Source organism: Pristiophorus japonicus, unplaced genomic scaffold, assembly GCF_044704955.1.
Source record: "Pristiophorus japonicus isolate sPriJap1 unplaced genomic scaffold, sPriJap1.hap1 HAP1_SCAFFOLD_42, whole genome shotgun sequence".
Lineage (NCBI taxonomy): Eukaryota > Metazoa > Chordata > Chondrichthyes > Pristiophoridae > Pristiophorus > Pristiophorus japonicus.
This window is the reverse complement of record NW_027254090.1, coordinates 5,208,385-5,220,376: the sequence shown is the minus strand read 5'-3', so window position 1 is coordinate 5,220,376 and position 11,992 is coordinate 5,208,385. Positions and strand designations below refer to the sequence as shown.

The 11,992-nt window shown below is 47.8% G+C and overlaps 1 non-coding gene across 1 annotated transcript; it reads left to right on the top strand.

The window, feature by feature from the left end:
* Nucleotides 1–418: 418 nt before the first annotated feature.
* Nucleotides 419–491, top strand: trnav-uac (transfer RNA valine (anticodon UAC)). The gene has a single exon. It is a non-coding gene; the product is annotated as a tRNA-Val (tRNA).
* The last annotated feature ends 11,501 nt before the right edge of the window (nt 492–11,992 follow it).

Genomic DNA, 11,992 nt, shown 5'->3' with positions numbered 1-11,992 from the left:
TTTCCCACGTTATACTCCATCTGACAAATTTCTGCCCACCCACTGAGCCTATCAATATCGCTTTGCAGATTGTTTGCGTCCTCCTCACAACTTGCTTTCCCACCTATCTTTGTATCATCAGCAAACTTGGCGACATTACAAACATGCAGAGCACAGAACAAATTATTGACGTAGTGACTTTCCCTCAGTTAGTATTTCTTTCATTGTGCAAAAGAAAATTATCGAATCATTTATTATGTTATCCCATGAAAGCAAAATAAAAGTTTAACGAAGATAATTGGCACATTTGAAAGGAACATTTTTGTTTTGTGCCGTTTCGGTCAGAGAAATATTTGTGAAAGGAATTTTTTCAGAAAAAGGGATTCAGCATTTCAGCTTGTCGCTGAACACTTCTCTCTGGGCACTGCACTAGGCAGCAGTTTCCGTAGTGTAGCGGTTATCACGTTCGCCTTACACGCGAAAGATCCCCGGTTCAAGCCCGGGCGGAAACGTTATTTTTGAAACAAAAACTGGTTTTAAATGTTCATTGCTCATGTGACAATGGCCTCCTTCTGTGCTGTAAACTTCTCTGATTCCATGAAGAACATTTAAAACCAGTCTCCTAAAATACAGAGTGTGTAAAATCAGAAAGGTAATAAAACTTCTCAATGATTAAAGTTTCACAAATTATTAAAATGAAGTTGTTGATGTTTCGACTGACCCTCAGTGATCATGTTAGCATTTCTTTCATTCTGCTCAACAATGCTATCGGTTAATACCAGCAGATCTAAGCCGCATTTCAAACCCGGAAACAACTCATTCATTATTCACCCTTGCCAGTTCCAGTGCACAGAGGGTTATTTATACTCCATCCCAGAAACTCAAGTCCAACTTCTGACATTCCTTATTTCTAATTACTAACTCATTTGTTTTGACACCACTCTGAAGTGCTTTGGGTCATCTATGTAGTTTAGTTAAATTACTTCACTTTAATTAAAAACGGTGGGAGCAAAATTACTTCCCTAACTGGGAATCGAACCAGGGAAGCTGAAAGGATCGGAATGGTTTTGTGAAGCATTTGAAGATGCTCTCTAAAAATCTCACACTGCTAATTTAAAAACACGGTTACGATTTGTTTCAGTGTGAAAGAAGGGGATTACAATGACCACAAAAACACCAGGCAGTGACTGCATTAAGACCAATTCAAACTTTTCGCAAAGTTGGTATCACGAAGTAACAGCTGAGCGAAAGTTGGCACTGACCAATGGGTAAAAACATCTCATTATAACCGATGAGCTCACAAATATCAGGAGCAGTGCAGTCTGGTCAATGTCAAACCCATCCTTCCTTATTCTACAGAGACATGAATGGCAGACAGACGCCACAAAGTTTAATTAAAGAGCGAAGTACAAGTCACATTTAATTTCCAAATCCTTTCACCATAAAATTCCTTCACTTTATTTCAAATCTTACTGCGTTGATTCTGAAAATGAGCACCATGTGATTTTACCTTCAATACTGATTCTATTATCTGTGCACGGTAGGAATTACTGCTCCAGTTTTGAGCTCAATTTGACAAAAGTTGCCCCAGATTCCTGGTGTCGTCAGCAATGAATATTTTGAACCAGACTCCTAAAATAATGTTTTTTTATATGAGGTCACAGGATCTGGGTGTCACTGGCAAGGCCAGAATTTATTGCCCAACCTCAATTGCCCTTGAGAAGCTGGTGGTTGTTGTATATCTGTAAAGCATGCACTCCCATGTTCCGCCAGCAGGGAGCTCATCCCTTGAAGTCTCAAGGGATCCCAATATCCCTTTGGAGCACTGTATAAATGCTGGCTTCCAAGGCCTGTTCCTCACTCTGGAGTGTCTTATTAAAGACTGAGGTCACTGTTACTTTAACCTCCCTGTGTGCAGCCTCATCTGTGTGAGGAACACAATAACTGGCGACGGGAATACGAATCTAACACAAAGATGCAGCAAACTGTGGGCATCCTGGAGAAGTTCTTGGAGGGTGAGGACTGGGAAGCCTATGTCGAACGGCTAGACCAGTACTTTGTAGCCAATGAGCTGGAAGGAGAAGGAAGCGCTGCAAAAAGGAGAGCGGCCCTCCTCACAGTCTGTGGGGCACCGACCTACAGCCTCATGAAGAATCTTCTGGCTCCGGTGAATCCCACAGATAAATCATATAAGGAGCTGTTTACAGTGGTTCGGGAGCATCTTAACCCGAGGGAGAGCGTGCTGATGGAGAGGTATCGGTTCTACACGTGCCAGCGATCTGACGGTCAGGAAGTGGCAAGCTACGTCGCCGAGCTAATGCAATTTGCAGGACAATGTGAGTTTGATGGCTGCCCGGAGCAAATGCTCAGAGACTTTGTTGGACTGGGCATTGGCCAAGAGACCATCCTACGAAAAATTTGACTGGAGAGACATCGACCCTCAATAAGGCCATTGCGACAGTACAGGCGTTTATGTCCGCTAGTGATAACACCCAACAAATCTCTCAGCACACAAGTGCTAGCAATGTTCATAAATTATCTGGAACTGTGTTTGCGAGCAGAAATGTACAAGGCAGAACCCACGAGTTTGTAACTGCCAGCAGGCCTCAGGTGATCCAGATGACTCAGAGTCCCCAACAAAGAATAAATGCAAGGCAATTCACAGCTTGTTGGCATTGTGGAGGCTTCCATTCAGCCTGTTCATGACGCTTCAAAGGGTATGTTTGCAAGTGCTGTGGAACAATGGAGCACCTCCAATGAGCTTGCAAACGAGCTGCAAGCTCTGCAAAACCTGTTAACCACCACGTGGCGGAGGAAGATCGGTCCATGGTGGATCAAAGCAATTTAGAGCCTTCGAGAGAGGAGGCAGATGCTGAAGTTCACGGGGTGCACACATTTTCGACGAAATGTCCACCTATTATGCTGCACGTAAAATTGAATGGCTTAACCGTAGCCATGGAACTGGACACTGGCGCCAGCCAATCCATCATGAGTAAAAAGATGTTTGAGAGACTGTGATGCAACAAGGCATTCAGTTCAGCCCTGAGCCCCATCCACACGAAACTGAGAACATACACCAAATAGCTTATCACTGTCCTGGGCAGCGCCATGGTCAAGTTCACCTACGATTGCATGGTGCATGTACTGCCACTCTGGATTGTCCCGGGCGATGACCCCACAGTGCTTGGAAGGATCTGGCTGGGCAAAATCCGCTGGAACTGGGATGATATCCGAGCGCTATCACATGTCGATGAGGCCTCATCTACCCAGGTTCTGAAAAAATTTCCTTCCCTTTTTGAGCCAGGATTTGGAAACTTTTCCGGGGCGAAGTTGCGGATCCACTTGGTCCCAGAGGCACGACCCATTCACCACAAGGCGCGAGCATTACCTCACATGATGAGGAAGAGAGTGGAAATGGAGCTGGACAGGCTGCAACTCGAGGGCATCATCTCCCCAGTGGAATTCAGCGAGTGGGCCAGCCGGATTGTTCCAGTACTCAAAAGTGATGGCACAGTCAGGATTTGCGGCGATTATAAAGTAACTATTAATCGTTTCTCGCTACAGGACCAATACCCGTTACCTAAGGCAGACGACCTAATTGCGACGCTGGCAGGAGGCAAGACGATCACCAAGCTCGACCTGACTTGGTTTACATGACGCAGGAGCTGGAGGAGTCTTCGAAGTGCCTCACCTGCATCAACACGCACAAGGTACTGTTCATCTACAACAGTTGCCCGTTTGGAATTCGGTCGGCTGCAGCGATCTTCCAGAGTAACATGGAGAGCCGACTCAAGTCCGTACCACGCACAGTGGTCTTTCAGGACAACATATTGGTCACAGGTCGGGACACCGCTGAGCACCTACAAAACCTGGAGGAGGTCCTCCAGCGACTGGATCGCGAAGGGCTGTGGCTGAAGAGGTTGAAATGTGTCTTCATGGCAACAGAAGTGGAGTATTTGGGGAGAAAGATCGCAACGGATGGCATTCGGCCCACAGATGCCAAGGCAGAGGCTATCAGGAACGCATCCAGGCCACAGAACATCATGGAGCTGCGGCCGTTTCTGGGCCTCCTCAACTATTTTGGTAACTTCCTACCAGGGTTAAGCACCCTTCTAGAGCCCCACATGTGTTATTGCGCAAAGTTGAGAACTGGGTATGGGGAAAAAGACAAGTAATTGCTTTTGAGAAAGCCAGAAACATTTTATGCTCCAACAAGCTGCTTGTATTGTATAACCCATGTAAAAGACTTGTGCTAGCATGCGACGCGTCGTCGTACGGAGTCGGGTGTGTATTACAACATGCTAACGTTGCGGGGAAGTTGCAACCTGTCGCCTATTATTCCAGGAGCTTGTCTAAGGCCGAGAGGGCCGACAGCATGATTGAGAAAGAGGCATTATTGTGTGTGTTGCTGGAAAAGAAAATGCATCCGTATCTGTTTGGCCTCAAATTTAAGCTGGAAACCGATCACAAGCCCCTCACATCCCTGTTCACTGAAAACAAGGGGATAAATACTAATGCCTCAGCCCGCATACAAAGGTGGGCACTCGTGCGATCAGCCTATAACTATACCATCCGCCACAGGCCAGGCACCAAGAACAGTGCGAATGCTGTCAGTCAGCTACTATTGCCCACCACAGGGGTGGAAATGGTGCAGCCTGCAAACTTGTTGATGGTGGCGTAGCCCGCAGACGTGTTGATGGTCATGGAAGCGTTTGGAAATAACAAATCACCTGTCACAGCCCACCAGATTAGGACTTGGACCAGCCAAGATTCTCTGCTATCCCTAATAAAAAAACTGTACCGCATGGGAGCTGGGCCAGCATCCCCGTTGAAATGCAAGAGCTAATCAAGCCGTTCCAGCGGCGAAAGGTCAAGCTGTCCATTCAGGCAGATTGCCTGTTGTTGGGTAACCGCGTAGTGCTACCAAAAAAGGGCAGGGAGACATTCATCTCGGATCTCCACAGCACACACCCGGGTATAGTAATGATGAAAACGATAGTCAGATCCCACGTGTGGTGGCCCGGTATCGACTCTGACTTAGAGTCCTGTGTATGGCAATGCAGCATATGTGCTCAGTTGAACAACGCTAACTTTGTGGTCCTGGCCCTCGAGACCATGGTCGAGGATCCATGTCAACTATGCGGGCCCGTTTCTCGACAAAATGTTCCTGGTGGTGGTGGATGCTTTTTCAAAATGGATTAAATGTGACATAATGTCGGGAACCATTGAAAGCCTGAGGGCCATGTTTGCCACCCACGGACTGCCTGACCTACTGGTCATTGACAACGGTCCATGTTTCACCAGTGTCGAATTTAAATAATTCATGACCCGCAACGGGATCAAACATGTCACCTCGGCTCCGTTTAAACCAGCCTCCAATGCGCAGGCAGAGCGGTCAGTATAAACCATCAAACAGAGCCTTAAACGAGTCACAGAAGGCTCACTCCAAACCCGCCTGTCGCGAGTACTGCTCAGCTACCGCACTAGACCCCACTCGTTCACAGGGGTGCCCCCGGCTGAGCTACTCATGATATGGACACTTAAAACCAGACTCTCGCTGGTTCACCCCAACCTGCATGATCAGGTAGAGAGCAGGTGGCAGCAGCAAAATGTAAACCATGGTCGCGCCACTGTGTCACGGGAAATTGATCTGAATGACCCTGTGTATTTTCTAAACTATGGACATGGTCCCAAGTGGATCGCAGGCACGGTGATAGCGAAAGAAGGGAATAGGGTGTTTGTCGTCAAACTGGACAATGGACAAATTTGCAGAAAGCACCTGGACCAAACGAGGCTGCGGTTCACAGACTACCCTGAACAACCCACAGCAGACACCACCTTTTTCGAGCCCACAACACACACCCAAAGGATCAACGACACCATGCCGGACCAGTAAATAGAACCCATCACGCCCAACAGCCCAGCAAGGCCAGGCTCACCCAGCAGCCCTGCAGGGCTAACAACACGCCAGCCCAGCGAGGGCACAGCCAACACACCAGAACAGACATTTGTACCGAGGCGGTCCACCAGGGAAAGAAAGGCTCCCGACCGCCTCACCTTGGAAATAGTTTTCACTTTGACTTTGCGGGGAGTGATGTTGTGTATCTGTAAAGCATGCACTACCATGTTCCGCCACCAGGGAGCTCATCCCCTGAAGTCCCAAGGGATGCCATCATTCCTTTTGAGCACTATATATAAGCCAGCCCCTGAGGCCTGTTCCTCACTCTGGAATGTATTATTAAAGACTGAGGTCACTGTTACTTTAATCTCTCTGTGTGCAGCCTCAACTGTGTGAGGAACACAATAGTGGCGAGCCATCATCTTGAACCGCTGCAGTCCGTGTGGTGAAGGTGCACCCACAGAGCTGTTCGGGAGGGAGTTCTAGGCTTTTAACCCAGTGACGATGACGGAACGACCGATATATTTCCAAGTCAGGTGTGTGACTAAATCTAACAATGGCTGGTGTCACAGGCACCAAACATTTTAAAGCAATGTCCTAAAATGCGGTATGTAAAATGAGAAGGGATAATAATTCATGACTTGCAAAGCCTGTTTAAAATGGGACTGTATAAAATTAATGTGAATATTTTTCTGCCTGACAGAGTTTTTGAAGCAGATTTAATATTATCTTTCCAAAGGGAAATATAGTTGAAACAGAAACATTTGCAGGGTGCTGGGGAATGGGACTAATTGGAAATTTCTTGCACAGAGCCAGCACAGGTAACAACATAAGAAATCGGAGCAGTAGTAGGCCATACGGCCCCTCAAGCCTGCTCCACCATTCAATAAGATCATGACTGATCGTTGATTTCAACTCCACGTTCCCGCTCGATCTCCCGATCCCTTGATTCCCCGAGACTCCAAAAATCGACCTTACGCAGCCTTGAATATATTCAGAGACTCAGCATCCACAGGCCTGTGGGGCAGAGAATTCCACAGATTCATAAACCTCTGAGTGAAGAAATTCCTCCTCATCTCTGTCTTAAATGGCCGACCCCTTAACCTGAGACTGTGCCCCCTGGTTCGAGCCCGGGGGAAACAACCTCCTAGCATCTACCCTGTCAATCCCCTTCAGAATATTGTGTGTTTCAATGAGATCACTTCTCATTCTTCTAAACTCCGGGGAGTATAGTCCCATTCTACACAATCTCTCAACTTAAGACAGTCCTCTCATCCCAGGAATCAATCTGGTGAATCTCTGTTGTTCCACCTCCCTGGCAAGTATATCCTTCCTCAGATAAGGAGACCAAAACTGTGTGCAGTACTCCAGGTGTGGTCTCACCATGGCCCTGTACAATTGTAGCAAGACTTCCTTACTCTTGTACTGTGGGCTATATATGAGGTACTATGGGCCGATTGCCCTGTTTTTTTGCTGAATCGATGGTTGTATAAAAAGTTATTAAAATTTGACAGTTTCTCGGCAAACATATTTGTATTTCCTTCAGTGTACTCCTTACTCTTCAAGGGCTAGATTTTCCCCAAGCAATTTTGTCGGCGCACTGACCTCAAGCGCACCGACTTTGCGCGCTGGAAACGGCTCGGGGAAAAACTCGCCCCATCCTGGCCGCTGTGTATAGTCCCCGGAGTCCTGGCGTGGTGTCGATGTTGAAGTGGGGGGCGGAGCCAAATGCCTGCGCCGAAAACACTGCCGACACCTTCGCGCATGGGCAGTAGGGAGAGAAAACTTGGCACTCTGCAATTTTTAAACAGTGTCAAACCCGATGAAAAGCACAGCAGCTTCTCAGCTTCTCCGGTCGCTCGGCGGGCTCTCCCCCCGTCGCTCCCCGATAAAACGTACAGCTCCAGCAGCTGCAACTTCTCCGGTCCACAAGCTCACACTTCTCCGGTGTGTCTTCCCTCCCCTATCCCTGGGATATAGGGACCGAGTGTAATGGAGCCAAGTTTCCTGATGGTACAAAGATGGGTGGGAAAGTAAATTGTGATGCAGCAAAGTAAATCTCAATTCCGGAAGAACAATATGGAAAAGTTCAGTGACCCCGACGTGATATAAACACGCAGCCTTCTGATCTGGAGTCAGACACACGACCGTTGCACCACGAGGTCTACAGTGCAGAGTGCCCATGTTTGTATACATGAAAGTTCCTGAAACACAGTTTCATTTACTCTGCATTGGTGCAATGAAAGGGCTTTAAAATCCCCGGCCACTCCCACCGTGGGTCAGACAGCATCAGAAGCAGTGCCCACCTGTCACTCACACTCTCACGCCCGCTTTCATCACCTGCTGCCCGCGGACTGCAGCAAATCCAGTTCATCATCATCATAGGCAGTCCTCGAAGCGAGGATGACTTGCTTCCACGCCAAAAAAGGATGAGTTCACAGGTGTTTCAATGATGGACCTAATATTCCAGGTCCCGAACTGCATGTTGAAGGGTGGAAGATACCTGTGCGTGGATTTTTTAAACGTGTGGTGGCCGTTGCACCCCAGCCATCACACGGGCTTGACAGAGCGAGGTCTTGGTCCAGTGACAAGGGTTATCCAAGACGACTGGAGACCAGCTCTGCTGCACGGACCCAGTGCCCACACATATCGCAGTGTGGGCTGGCCCGTGCTGACCCTGGGCCCCTGGCCCTGAACTCACACCACCCCTGGGCCCCGATCACATCCCTCCACAGTCTCTCACTGCTCCTGCTGTACCTGCCCACTCGCCAATCACCGACCTCGACTTTGATGACGTCACTCTTCGCTGCCGTCGCCCTCCTGCACCAGCTCGCGCTGCACCTTGCCGTGGTGCACCATCACGCTGCTCCCAGGCCGCCGCTCACCGCTCCTTTTATGGCCCCGACCTGCCGCTGGTGTTCTCATGCAGGTCGCGGCCTCCACGCTGCTCCCAGCAAATCCAGTTACACCCCGTGTCACCGCACAATTCTCAGCTGTGATTGTAAGCTGACTATATTTAAAGCTATCGCAGAGGCTGCAAGCAGTGTTCCCTGGTAGTCTAGTGGTTAGGATTTGGTGTTCTCACTGCCGTGGTCTGGGTTTGATTCCTGGTCAGGGAAAGCATTTTTACAGAGCAAGTTGACAAAAATAATTCAAGTCTGTGCGAGACTGAATAATTGTTTCAATCATCATTATTCCACCCACATGTGTTGCACACTGTAGGAAATACAAATATGTTTGCTGAGCGACGGCCGAATTTTAATAACTTTTTATACAACCGTAGAATCAGCAGAAAAACAGGATATTCGGCCCATAATACTTAACATATAGCCCACAATATAAGAGTAAGGAAGTCTTGCTACAAATGTACAGGGCCCTGGTGAGACCACACCTGGAGTACTGCACACTGTTTTGGTCTCCTTATCTGAGGAAGGATATATTTGCCATGGAGGTGGTAAAACGAAGGTTCATCAGATTGATTCCTGGGATGAGAGGACTGTCCTATGGTGAGAGATTGTGTAGAATATGCCGATACTCTCTGGAGTTTAGAAGAATGAGAGGTGATCTCATTGAAACGGACAATATGCTGAAGGGTATTGACAGGGTAAATGTTGAGAAGCCCGGCGAGCTCAGTCGGTAGAGCATGAGATTCATAATCTCAGGGTCGTGGGTTTGAGTTGGGCGAATTATTTTCCGTAAACTTCATGTTGCTTTCACGGGGAAACATCTTCACTGAACCCATGTTCTTCTTTGCACAATAAAAGGAATGCGAACTGAGGGACAGTTGATAATTTAATCATTTGTTCTGTGATCTGCATAAGAACACAAGAACCAGGAGCAGGAGTCTGCCATTTGGCCCTTTGAGCCTGCCTTCTTTTGCACCGAAACAAATTATAACTGTGTTTTTAAATTAGCAGTGCGAGATATTTAGAGGGTACCTTTCAATGCATCACAAAACTATTCCTTTCGCTTCAGCCACCTGGGATCGATTCCTGGTTTGGGAAGTAAATTTGATATCACCGTTTGTAATTGAAGTGGAGTAATTTTATTAAGTTAGATGGATGTCCCAAAGCACTTCAGAGTGGTGTCAAAACAAATGAGTTTGTAATTAAAAGCAATGAATGTTAGGAGTCGGATTCAAACCCATGCTTCCAGAGAAGACTGTGATCTAAACGCAGCGCCTTAGACTGCTCGGCCATCCTGACTGTTGGATGTTCTTGTTACAAGTTATTACTCTGGATAGTTTCAGGCCGGGCACTTGTTCAGTGTTGCTGGAAGTCCCGGTGACCGGGATATCCTCTTCCCTGGGGTTTTCCTCAGCCTGTGCTCGGTGTACAGGGAGTTTTGGCCCAGGCCTGACGTAGTTTGCATCATGCATCAATGTACACTGGAATGCTTTTGTTCAATTTTATTGCAGACATGTTTTTGTTTCAACAACAATGTTTCTGTCCGTGATCGAACTGCGGACTTTTCGCATGTGAGGCGAACGTGATCACCACTACACTTCGCAAGCTGCTGCTTAGCTCAGTGCCCAGAGAGAAGTGTTCAGCAACAAGCTGAAATGCTCAATCCCTCTTTCTGCAAAAAGTTCCTTTCACAAACATTTCTCTGACCGGAACTGCACAAAACAACAATGTTCTCCTTTCAAAGTAATTAAACTCCCGAATTTCCACATCTGCAATTTTCTGGACAAGGACAAGGACAGAAAGCGCTTTTTGATCAGAAAATTGCCTTCACCCCTGTGGTTAATGACAGGGCATTTGATGGTTGATTTCCGTACACAACTTGGAATTCAGGAGAACCGATTTCGTGGTTTGAAGTTCGAGGTAAACCCACGGGGCGGAGCCAACAGTCGCCTTGCAGCAATCAGCGACAGGAACATGCAGCTTAAGCAGGCCCAGCTATCAACGGCATTCCCATCGCCGAATCCCCCACCATCAACATCCTGGGGGTCACCAGTGACCAGAAACTTAACTGGACCAGCCACATAAATACTGTGGCAACAAGAGAAGGTCAAAGGCTGGGTATTCTGCGGCGAGTGTCTCATCTCCTGACTCCCCAAAGCCTTTCCACCATCTACAAGGCACAAGTCAGGAGTCTGATGGAATACTCTCCACTTGCCTGGATGAGTGCGGTTCCAACACTCGAGAAGCTCAACACCATCCAGGACAAAGCAGCCCGCTTAATGGGCACCCCATCCACCACCTTCAACATTCACTCCCTCCACCACCGGCGCACCGTGGCTGCAGTGTGTACAATCTACAAGATGCACTGCAGCAACTCACCAAGGCTTCTTCGGCAACTACTCCCAAATCCGTGACCTCTACCGCCGAGAAGGACAAGGGCAGCAGGCGCATGGGAACACCATCACCTCCATTCTGCGGGGAGTGGGTGAACAGCCAGAGGTCATGGTCCATATCAGGACCAATGACATGGGTAGCAAGAGAGATGAGGTCCTGCAGGAAGAGTTTAGGGAGCTAGGAGAGAGATTAAAAAGCAGGACCTCAAAGGTAGTAATCTCCGGATTACATCCGGTGCCACGAGCTAGTGAATACAGAAATAGAAGGATAGAGCAGGTAAATACGTGGCTGGAGAGATGGTGCAGGCAGGAGGGCTTTAGTTTCCTGAGGCATCGGGACCATTTCTGGGCGAGGTGGGACCTTTACAAGCCGGACAGTTTGCACCGAAACAGAGCCGGGACCAATATCCTCGCGGGGGGGTTTGCTAGTGCTGTTGGGGAGGGTTTAAATTAGCTTGGCAGCGGGATAGAAACCTGAGAATAGATTCAGTAGGGAGGGAAGTAATGCTGGAATTAGAAAGCAAAAATAAAGAAAGTGAGTTTGAAAGAGAGAGGAAACAAGCAGGTAAAAAGGGTAAATAAACAAATTGAAAGACACTGTTGTCGGAAGGCAAAGGCACCTGCTGAATATATAAATGTATGTATGTTTAAAATGTTAGCCAAATATAAAATGGCTGCCAGGGGGCTTAGTAAAGCATGATGGGGGCTCGGTAAGCCAAGTTAGCTAAAACTGCTGACTGAGCGCTGACCCTGCAGAGCCTGGTACCAGGAATGTTTTGAATCAACAACTTGAGGCAAGATAGTATACGTAACAC